We start from the raw sequence: 10,336 nt of genomic DNA, 5'->3' as shown, positions 1-10,336 counted from the left end.
CTTGGAGGCTCCGCGCCCGCCCGCCCGCCGCAAACTTTGAGGCCGGGGCGCATGGGCCGGCGGCGGCCCCGGGGGCAGCTGGAGCGGGCGGGGTGCGCGGCTGCGGAGCGGACCCGGCGGCGGCCGCGAGCGGGGGGCGCCTTCCCGGGGGCCCTAGCGCCCCCGCGTCCCGGGCCGCGGGTGCATAGCCGCCCCTCCCTCGTCGGGCTCCCGGCTGGGGACCCCGCAGGGCGGCGGGGGGCGGCGCCGCTCAGGCCTCTCCGCTCCGGCCGCTGCGCGCTGCGCCCGGTTTCCTCGGAGCTCCGCGCGCTCCGCGCCCTCGCTGTCCGCTCGTCCGCTCGCCGGCGCGTCCGCCAGGCCCGCCGCTCCGGCTCTCGCCGCCTCTTCTGCTCGCTGACTAGCTCGCTCGCTCGCTCGCTCTCCCTGTGCCGCGCTGGCTGCGCTCCCCGCCTCCCCCGCCTGCCGCCCGCCCCCTCCGCGCTCCCCCCCACCCCACGCCCGCCCTTTCCCGCCGCCGGCCCCTGTGCGGCCGCCCCAAGCCCCAAGAAGGGGCTCCTTCTCCTCTTCGGTCCCACTTCTCCTTTCCCCCCCGGTGTCTCCCCCAGATCACTCGCTCCTCCAAACCCCAAGTCCGCAGCTACCAAGACAGGATGGGGGTGGGTGGGTGTGGGGGGGTGGAGCCCTTCCTTCCTGCCCCTTGGCCCGCCTCCACCCGCCACGAGCTGAGAGCGGGGAACTGAGGCCCAGAGAGGGAGCCAGGTGAGGTCGACACCAGGCGCTGGGTCCCCGAGGAGAATTTCACGGGTGCTGGTGCCGGGAGAGGCTCCAAGGTGGGGAAACTGAGGCTGAAAGAACAGGGCGTTGACCAAGGTCATGGGCAGGGGGCGGCAGGCCGGAGCTGGAACGGGTTTGGGCCCGGCTCCCCTGCCCTGTGACTGAGTTCTTGCTGTCCTGGGTCAGCCTAGCAACAGACCCTCCCAACTCCGGGGCCCCAGTCGGGGATTCTTCCCAAACCTGTCACTCAGCCTGCAGATGGGGAGCCAGGGTCTGTCTCCTGGGCCCAAGGCAGTGAGGGACACAGACGTGGCAGGGTCCCACGTGGGGCTCTCCGCAGGCCTGCCAGTTCAGCTGGCTGCAGTTAGACCTAATGTGTGCACATGGCTTGCCAGGCTCAGAGCATGTGTGTGCTTAGGTGGGGAGGGGGGAGGGTTGTTCCTGGGAGTCGCGTGTATGTGCATTTATCTCTATTCTACCAGAGTGCGTACCCACCATTGGGCGTGTGGACATGTGTTTGTGAGTCCACATGTAGATGGATGCTGGTGTGTGCCCACTTTGTGAGCTGGGAGGGGAGGGGAGGGGAGGACCCCACGGGCACGAGCCTGTGATTGGGTAGGGGTGATGTGCTGACATGGTGTGGGTACGTGTGCACAGACGTGCATGTACATTTGTGGGAGTGGGGGTTCTCTGGCTCCCACCCTGGTCCCAGCCCTGCCCTTGGAGCCCCCATCGGAACTGCCATCCTGCCCCCCTCAGTCCAATCAGCCAAAGGCCCCAGCAGGGGGAAACTGATTGCCACAGCCCTGCCCGGCCCTGCCCTTCCCAGGCTGATTATGTTTTCCTACTTGTGTCTGCTTTTTGTTGCTGATTAATCACAGGCCTGTCTCGGGGCCAGAGGAGATGGGGTTCAGTGCAAGGTGGTTGCCCTGGCCAGGCTGGACCAGGCCTGGGCCCCAGCATCTTTCAAGCACTGCCTCCATGACCTGCAAAGTAGCTGGGAAGGACCCCAGTTATCTGTCAGTGTCTGTCTGGTTAGGTGCTTTCCTGGGACCGGGGTGTGAGATGCCTCAGAAAAGCCCCAACCCCGAATCTCTTTTTGTCCACCTGCCCCCAAATTCTGGAGTTCTGCAGTTAGAGCTGAAAGCTTTGTGCTTGCTCAGGTTTCTGATGGAGCAGAAATGTGAGGAAGACAGAACCTGGTACTCAGAGCCAGACAGACTTGGAGGTCCTACATCTATCATCCCCAGCCACACCCCTCAACCTTGCAGGGCCTCAGTTTCCCTGCCTGTAAAGTACGGGTGGCAATGACACTTCCTGGGGCAGCAGTGACGATGAAGTGATGTCACGCGTGCCTGGCATTGCCCCTCTGAACCTCTTGGGAGCTACCTATTAGCTTGAAAATCCCTCTCTGAGGAATATGAATTAATAATAATTATAGCTGCCCAGTATTGATCGAGTGTGAACTGCAGCGGCTCCCTCCTTTGGCGTTTATTTACTGGGTGTCCGGGCTGCACTGGCCCAGGCCAACTGGGTTCTAAATCAGCACCGCTGGGCTAAGGGAGGGTGGGCAGAAGCCTGCTAAGGGGCTGGTGGGAGAAACCCAGCTCCCAGCGACTCCCTCTGAGGCTGCCACGGAGTATGTTGGCACTCACCCATGACACTCCCTGCAGCTCCTGGCCTTGCTGCCAGGGTGGGGAATTTTCCAAGGAAAGGGCTGAAATAGTGCCAAGCAAAATCAAGCAAGAATGAAGTGGGCTTTCCTAATAGGCCTGGCCCTGCACATCTGTGGTGAGGGAGGGTGGGGGTGTCCGTGGAGACCCAGGCCTCAGACCTCCCCCAGACTCTGGTCAGTGGCCCAGGGGACAGGTTGCCCATCTCATGACCCAGCTGCTCCCTGGTGCAGGCTCCCTTCAGTCAAAGGGTCTCTGGGGGCAGGGCCCTCTGGGGATGACAGCCCCAGGTACATGGCACACCTTGGTTCTCTGACAACTCGGGCCAGCCCCTTCTCCTGGTACAAAGCCATGGCCCAGGGGGCTGCCTGTCGATACCACATGTATAAGCCACCTGGGCTGTGCACATGACCTGCTGATTCCCTATAGCCTCACCCCCATTCACAGGCGAGGACACCCTGGCCCAGGTTGCCGAAGGGACCAAGTCGGGTCACACAGCAGGAGGCAGAGCTGGGGCTGGAGCCCATGTGGGGACCAGGGAACACCCTCCCCTGGGAATCGGGCCATGCTGATGTCTCCCTGTTCCTCCAAACTCAGCACGAAGGCTGTATCCTCCGGGAACTGTGTCAATCCCAGGCAGAGTGGACACCTCCTCCCCGGCCCCCCACCGCTTGCTCTGAGGTTCACTGGGGTGGCTCATGGGTGCCAGGTGATGCCAGCCAGGCTGGGAGCCAGGGGATGAGGGGTTGCTGCTCATGCTTGGTGCTCACCGAGCAAGGGCCATGGCCAGGCAGCGTGGGCAAGGGCCAGGGCAGGGAGGGGGTAATTTACAGAGGAGGGACATCGAGGCAGGTCTTGGGAAGCCCCTGGACATGGAGTGGGGGAGACAGAGCCATGGGAGAGCCAGAGCTCACCGTGTGATCTTAGGTATGTTAGTTTGCCAGGGGAGGAGGTTCAGGAGGAGGAGCCAGGGTGGGTAAAAGGGCTCAGGCGGGTGAGAGACCACTCTCAGCTCAGGTGGGTAGGGTCTGGGTGGGCACCTCTCAGGTTCCCAGTGCCTGGCACAGGCCTGGACTTGGGAAGGGGGCAGGGGGCTGGATGAACATCTGCTGATGAATAAATGAAAGAAAGAGTGAATGAATGAACGAACCCTCGCCCACCCGCTGGCACTGCAGCCCCATCCTCTCCTCTGCACGTCACCGGGAGCAGATGGCATGATCGCAGGGTGTGAATTATGTCTGTCGCTCCCCCATCTGGGGAAGGTGCTGCCGTCATCACACGGGGAGATTCGTGGGCCTCGGGCCCCGCCCGAGAGGGGTCTCCCCGGACCTCACCCCTAGTCCCCAGCTCGGGGGATTGGAGACACCAGGAGAGGTGACCCACTGACACCTGTGATTGTGGAAGACCCACCAGGCGGCAGAAGTGAAACGGGAAGAAATGGGGACCACCTATCCAGAGGCGAGACCCCTCCCCTGCTGATGCTGACCCCTCCCCGCCCCCTCCCCGGGCAGAAGAACTTGCCTCCCAGGCCAGCATCCTCCTACCACCCTCCTTCAGCACCAGGGAGAGCTCCCAGCAGTGCCCAGGGCCCACTGGCACAGGGAGGGGGCCATGGAGGGCCCCCAGAGCTTCTGACGGGGCAATAAGTGAACCCATTGCACGGAGGAGGAAATCAAGGTGGAGGGAGTCCAAGTGCCAAGCTCAAGGTCATGCACACCAGGACCACTCCTGGCAGCCCCGCCCAAGCCGGGGAGCCTGCCGGGAGAGGAGATGCAGGGAGGCCGGCAGGTGGTTGTGATGGGGCCGGGGTATCCAGGGAGAGCTGAGGCCTCTGCTCCTTGGCTGGGGAACAATATTGTTCTCCAAACCCACTGGGGATGGTGTCTGGAGGTGAATAAAATATTCATCGCCCGGGCAAACTCAGGCAGTCACTTGATGAATAATGGAATTTATAGGCTCACAGACCTGGCTGGGAGGGGGTGCGGGCCGGAGCCCAGAGGCCCCATCTGCCCTGATCCTGCCCCGCTCTGGCCACCTCCTCCCCCCACTTTGAGCCTGCAGTAGCCCGTCTCCCCCAGGTGACAGGTGTGGACAGAGGCAGGGATCAGAGTCAGGCCCTTGAATTTGCTGCTCCTTGAGAAGCTACTGGTGGTAGAGAAAGAGCCCTGGACGTGGAACCCAGGGTGGGGGGTTGATTCAGCTATTACCCCTCTGAGCCCTAAGGGCAGCACCCACCCTGGCCTCAGTTTACCCCTCCTGCACCACACAATGGGGTTAAGGGTGTCACCACTCACCCCAGCCAGAGTTTCTGCAAGGCTGTGATGGGACGTGGAGGGGGACGAGGCCTGGTGCTGCTGTCTCTGGCACACACAGGGCTTGAGACCCGTTGCTGAAGCTGGGCCTTTCGAGTCCCCCACTCCAGCCTCCTTTCCCCACCTCCTGGCCATGGCTGGCCTCCAGGCCCTCTGAGCCCAGAGCATCTCCCATGGGCTGCTGCTGATTGAGCGAGAAGGCAGAGTTTGATGTCAACGACTGTAAATCCCAGCAACACAATGCATGCACTCACCCACTGGTCTGGACTGGGATCTGGGCAAGGGCATTTTAAAAAAGCTCCCTGGGAGGTCCCAAAGTGTAGCCATGGTTGAGAACTACTGCTCCAGAGCAGGAAGGCCTGGTGAGGGAAACAGTCTGGGGCAGGGGCGAGGGGAGGTTGGGGCTGCTGCCGGAGATCCCTGTCCCTGTTCCCCTCTGGGGACCCTGGGAGTAGGAACCTACACCTCCCCAGGGCATGGGGAGGCTGGGGGCTGGGAGGCTGCCCTGGCACAGATGAGAAATGGGGTTGTGGGTACCACAGGCCTGCCCTTCCTCCAGGCCCTCCACTTCCTGAGTGGCAGCTGTGGCAGCTGGCAGGAGATGAGGTACGAGGCAGCTCCTAATTGCTCTGGGCTCCCAGATCCCTGTCTCAGTCTGTTGCTTCTGATGAGACGCTCGACCTCCTGGCTGGGGTGGCTGCTCCTCCAAAAGAGGCCTCATCTCTGGCTGGTAGGGGGTGGGCATGGGGGGAAGTTGACGCTCCTTGCCAGGATCCCAATGCTTCTGCAGTGGGGGCCAGGCCGGGACCTTGTAGTCCCCAAGGTGTCCGTCCCCCTCAGCTTGACATCTCTTTGAGTGACATAAAGGGCTTGGGTGTGAACTCCCACCAGAACGAGGTGCTGCATCAGTGCCACAGTGTGCAGATCCTGAGGGTGGACTCTGTGGGCCTCACCAGGCACACCTGCCCGCCCCCTGCCCCCTGCCAAGCAGAAGTGAGCCCTGACCTCTGCAATCAGACAGAGAGAAAATGCCCTCTGCTGTGTGAACTCGGGCAGGTAGCTGGCTCAGGCAGGTAATGCACTTCTGGGTCTTGGTGCCTCATCTTGAAATAAGAGCATGGAAGGTGCTGAGCCCAGGGTCCAGCCTCTGGTGCATCCCCGTGGGGTGAGTTTTCTGGTTGACACCCTGCCTCCCTGTCTCGGGCTGCCCCCTGCTGCCACACCCTCCCCTGGCCCCTGCATCTTGTATTGTGGAAGCACCTCCAGGCCAAGGGATGGAGAACAGGGACTGAACCTGTTGGTGGCTCCCTCAAGGGGATTCTTAGACACCTCCCCTCCCCCTCAAGATCTCAGATTCTTTCTCAGGGGAAAGAAATTATTTATCTGGCTTCAGTCAGCTAATCCAACACTCACCCTTCCCCATGTGTGAATGGCTGTCTCCGTCCACTGCCATGTGCCTGGGCACAGCCTGGACTTGCACACCCCCAGGGACAGAGAGCTCATCCCTCCCAAGAGCGCTGGCCTTTACACCCACAGATCTGAGATAAGGCACCGAGGGCCCCTAAAAGGGGGCACTGTTAAAGTTGGGGCCTGGAGCTTGTGAACCTAGCACTGTCTGGCTGGGAACAGGGGCAGTGGGCTCCAGGCTTTCAGACAAGCACCCCACTGCCCCCAAGACTCAGGGCCCGGGGGCTCCAATTAGCCTGACACTGAGCGAATGGAATGTGGAACAGATGACTTTCAACAAGGGGGCCCTGAGAAAGGCTCCTGCAGGAGGCACTGCTCAGGGAGGGGCTGGGGGCCCCCCGCTACCCACCCCCTCCATGGGTGCCATAGGGCACTGGCCTGTGATCCTTTGGAATCCCTGATGTTGGGGACAGAGCTGGAGCGGGGCGTGAGGAAGCAGGAGTGATGGGCAGAAACATTTCCTTCTGAGCTGCTACCCTGCTCCAGGACCCAGTTAGGCTGTGCCCCAGCCCCGTGGGCACCCAACCCCAGGGCCTGCTAATGGCCCTCTGCGGCCCCCAGTGCCCGGGTCATGTTGAGCCTAAGTGATGATAAAATCGACAGCATTTTAATTGGTAATTTTAATCCTGGACAGAGCAGTACTGGCGTTACTAATTGGATCGTTAGAGATTTGAGCTTTACAGCTGTGTAATTAGAGGAGCCGTGGGGGGCCGGGGTGAATTGGGGGGCTGTGCAGGGAGTGGGGGCAGGGAGCAGTGGGCAGGGCTCCTTCCTCGGCTGGCTCACCCCTGGGACCCCCTGCTTTGCTGCTGCTCCTTCCAAAGCCAGGGCCCTGGGGCGGCTGAGTAGGGGAAAAGGGGGGCAGCCAGGGGTCTAGAGGCCATCCCTTCCCAACCCCCAGGTCCCATCACCTCAGGAGGAGGAGGGCCCCATGGGCCCAGGGGAGCACACACACAGGTCCCGGTAGATCAGCCCCCCATGACCTCACACGTGTCCCAGCAGAACACAGCCCCCTGCCCTCACCCCGGGGCCCGCGGAACTCTGAGCAGTCACCTAGTGCTCTCATTTTAGAGTAGGAAGGGCTCTAGGTCCTCTCACCCTGCTCTGGGAAACTGAGGCCTGGGGAGGGGAGGTGCACTTTGGGAGTGCTCCACAGGCCATCTTACGCAGATGTGAAGCCCACACTCACCAGCCCTGACGCGGACACTGGGGTGGGTTCTCTGCAAGCACACATGTGGCCGTCCACGTGTTCTCTCTGTCATTCTGCACCTGCGTGAGATGGGGGCATGGACTGACCATCTGGAGTGGGGGAAGGGCTGGAGGGCCTAGCCCCCACCCTAGGTGAGGCGGGCAGACACCGTGAGGAGCCTTGAGGCAGGGAGAGGAGGGTGAAGTGTCGACAGCTAAAGCTGTGCCTGGCACTGGATAAATATTTACTGGATTAATTAATGAAAAAAAGGAAAAAGGAAAGAGAAGGGGAGGAAGGAGGATGGGCAGACAGACCACGGATAGAGGGCCTCGGTCACGTGCCCCGCCCACTGGTCCTCCAAGCCCCGCCCACCAGCCCTCCAAGCCACGCCCGCTGGCTACCGAAGCCGCGCCCACTGGTTCCCCAAGCCCCGCCCACCAGCCCTCCAAGCCACGCCCGCTGGCTACTCCAAGCCACGCCCACTGAGTCTCTGCTGCCTCTCGCTGGTCCCCTAAGCTCCCTCCTTGGCCCCTCCCAGCCCTCCTAAGGCACACACTTTATTCCAAGGGAGTGTCAAAGTCCCCACAGCAGCATGCTACATCTCCCTCCTCACCTCTCCCCCCTTACCTCCTCCCCTGCCTCAGGGTCTTTGTACTTGAGCCTGCGCCAGGAATGCTCTCCCCCAGATGCCTGCATGGCTCACGCCTTCACTTCCGTCAGGTTTTTACTCAAAAGTCACTTTCCCAGTGGGCCTCTGTGTTCACCTTAACTTAAAACACACACACGGACAAAAGCCATCTTTTCTCCCTCATCCCGTTGATTGTCGTGCCCTGCATGTGCTACTCTATAATGCCCCATGTACTTTACTTTCTTGCCTGCTGCAGGATTTTGTTCCCTGCTGCATCTCTAGTGTGGTGACACACAGTAGGTGCTCATACACAGTTGTTGAACAAATGAATGAACAACTGGAGCTCCCATGGAGCTGGTCCTGGGAGGTGAGAGTAGGGGTGGGGTGCGGCCAGTGACGGGGCAGGAGGCTGACGTGGGCCCGGGACGGAGGGGACGCTGGGACACCTCTGGCCGTTTGCCCTTTCCCTCTGGCTGGCCCGGCCCCACCAGTAGCAGCTGAGTCAGGAGACAGTGCCCCAGCGACCTGCATCAGCAAATTCCTCAGCGAGGTGGGGGTGGGGGGGAGCAGGGAGATTACAATCTCTGTCCTCCTGCCAAATGCTGTGAGGCCACAACACCTTGGTCTCCACCTGGTCTGCCACCAACTCGGCCAACGGTCCCCTTCAGCCAGGTCACCCTGGCCCCAGCTGTCTCCTCATGCTCCCCCACAAGAAGTGGCTACCTCCTGGGTGGGCTCTGGGCCCCCAAGAAGACCCCTGCTCGGCTGGCTCCAGCTCCCTGTTTGCAGATGGGTCACAGAGCCTGGAATCCCACCATTGCCTGCAAAGTGGGGGCACACCCAAGGCCGAGTGCCGGGGTCCTGAGCTCCTCGGCAATGCCCATCTGGCCCGGCTGCCTCAGGCCTCTGCCAGGTGATGGGTGACCTGCTCACCCTGCCAGGAAGTGACAGTTCCGAGGCGCAGGCTTGGAGCCAGGAACCAGGAGACGGTGGGGAGGAGGGCTGGCTCTGGAGAGAGCCATTCCCGGAACATCACGCTCCCTGGCCCAGAGCAGGACAGCGGGGTGCGGGAGTCATCTGAGGCACGGCTCCCACACTCCTGACCCTGTACGGGGCTATGGGGTGGTGCAGGGAGCAGGGGGCCTCTGGGCCCCTCACGGCCCCTCTCCAGCCCTCGGTTTCCTCATCTGTAAAATGGGGAGGTGGCAGGGAGGATGAACTGGGGGAATGCACCAAAGCATGGCCTCCCCCAGTTTAGGGGTGCTCCAACCACCAGGCCCCCATACCCTGTTAGACCTGGTGCTGGGTCAGGAGGGGCTACCTCTAAAACCCTGCTGCTCAATCCTCCTTGCCCCCCCAGCCACCTGACCTCAGCCCTTCCCCTTCCTGACCTTTGGGAGGACAAGACCACCAGAGACAGACTGGATCTTGGAAAATTTCTAGTTCAGCCTCCCTCCCATTTTCCTGATGGGAAAACTGAGATCTTGGGAGAGGGACAGCCTGCCCATGGTCAGGTGGGATATTTTGGTTTATGAGTCTTGCTTTGGACTTTTTATTCCAAGCAGGAGCAGGGTACAGGCTGTAGGTTCCAGGGTTGGATGGGGGCCTCTGGGGTACCCCTCCAGGGGATCCCTGCGAGAAGACCCCTCTCTACCATGGATGCGGGAGGGTGGGGAGTGGGGAGTTGGCTCAGCTGCCCAGCTGGTGGGGAAGGACAGGCAGGGCAGCTCGGGGCATAAGGAAGGGGGCCGGGGAGGGGAGGGCGCTGGCCCAGTTGCTGAGGCCAAGTCAGGATGCGCCAGACACCTCCGTGGGCTCTGTCTGGGTCCAAGGAGACCAGGACAGCGGGCGGACAGACAGCATGTCCTTGCCGGCTAGGCCTGGAGGAGGGACAGGAAGTGGGAGATCACCTGGGAACCGGGGCATCCTGCGGGGCCAGGCGGTGCCTCCTGCCGTCTGTCCACCTGCTCTGCTCCCCAGAGGAAACTGAACCCCATATGGGGCTCTCAGAGGCTGCAGGGATGGGACAAGGATGTGCGTGGACAGGGCTGGGTGGGTGTGTGACGGATGTGGGCCTGTGTGTGTGCACGTTGGTGTGCACATCTGTGGTTGGGTATCTGTGCACGTGTGCTTGTTGTCAGTGTGGGATCGGGTGTGTCTGCACAGGCAGGGACTGAATTCCTGGGCCCCCAAGAACATGGGATTGGGACACACGCACGTGGATGCACGTAGCTGGGAGTGTGCACTTGACCACGTGTGCATGTGCTTTGCATGTGTAAATGTGGGCATATAT

The sequence above is a fragment of the Choloepus didactylus genome, chromosome 23 (genome assembly GCF_015220235.1).
Source record: "Choloepus didactylus isolate mChoDid1 chromosome 23, mChoDid1.pri, whole genome shotgun sequence".
NCBI classification, from domain to species: Eukaryota; Metazoa; Chordata; class Mammalia; order Pilosa; family Megalonychidae; genus Choloepus; species Choloepus didactylus.
Note: the sequence above shows the minus strand (reverse complement) of the source record.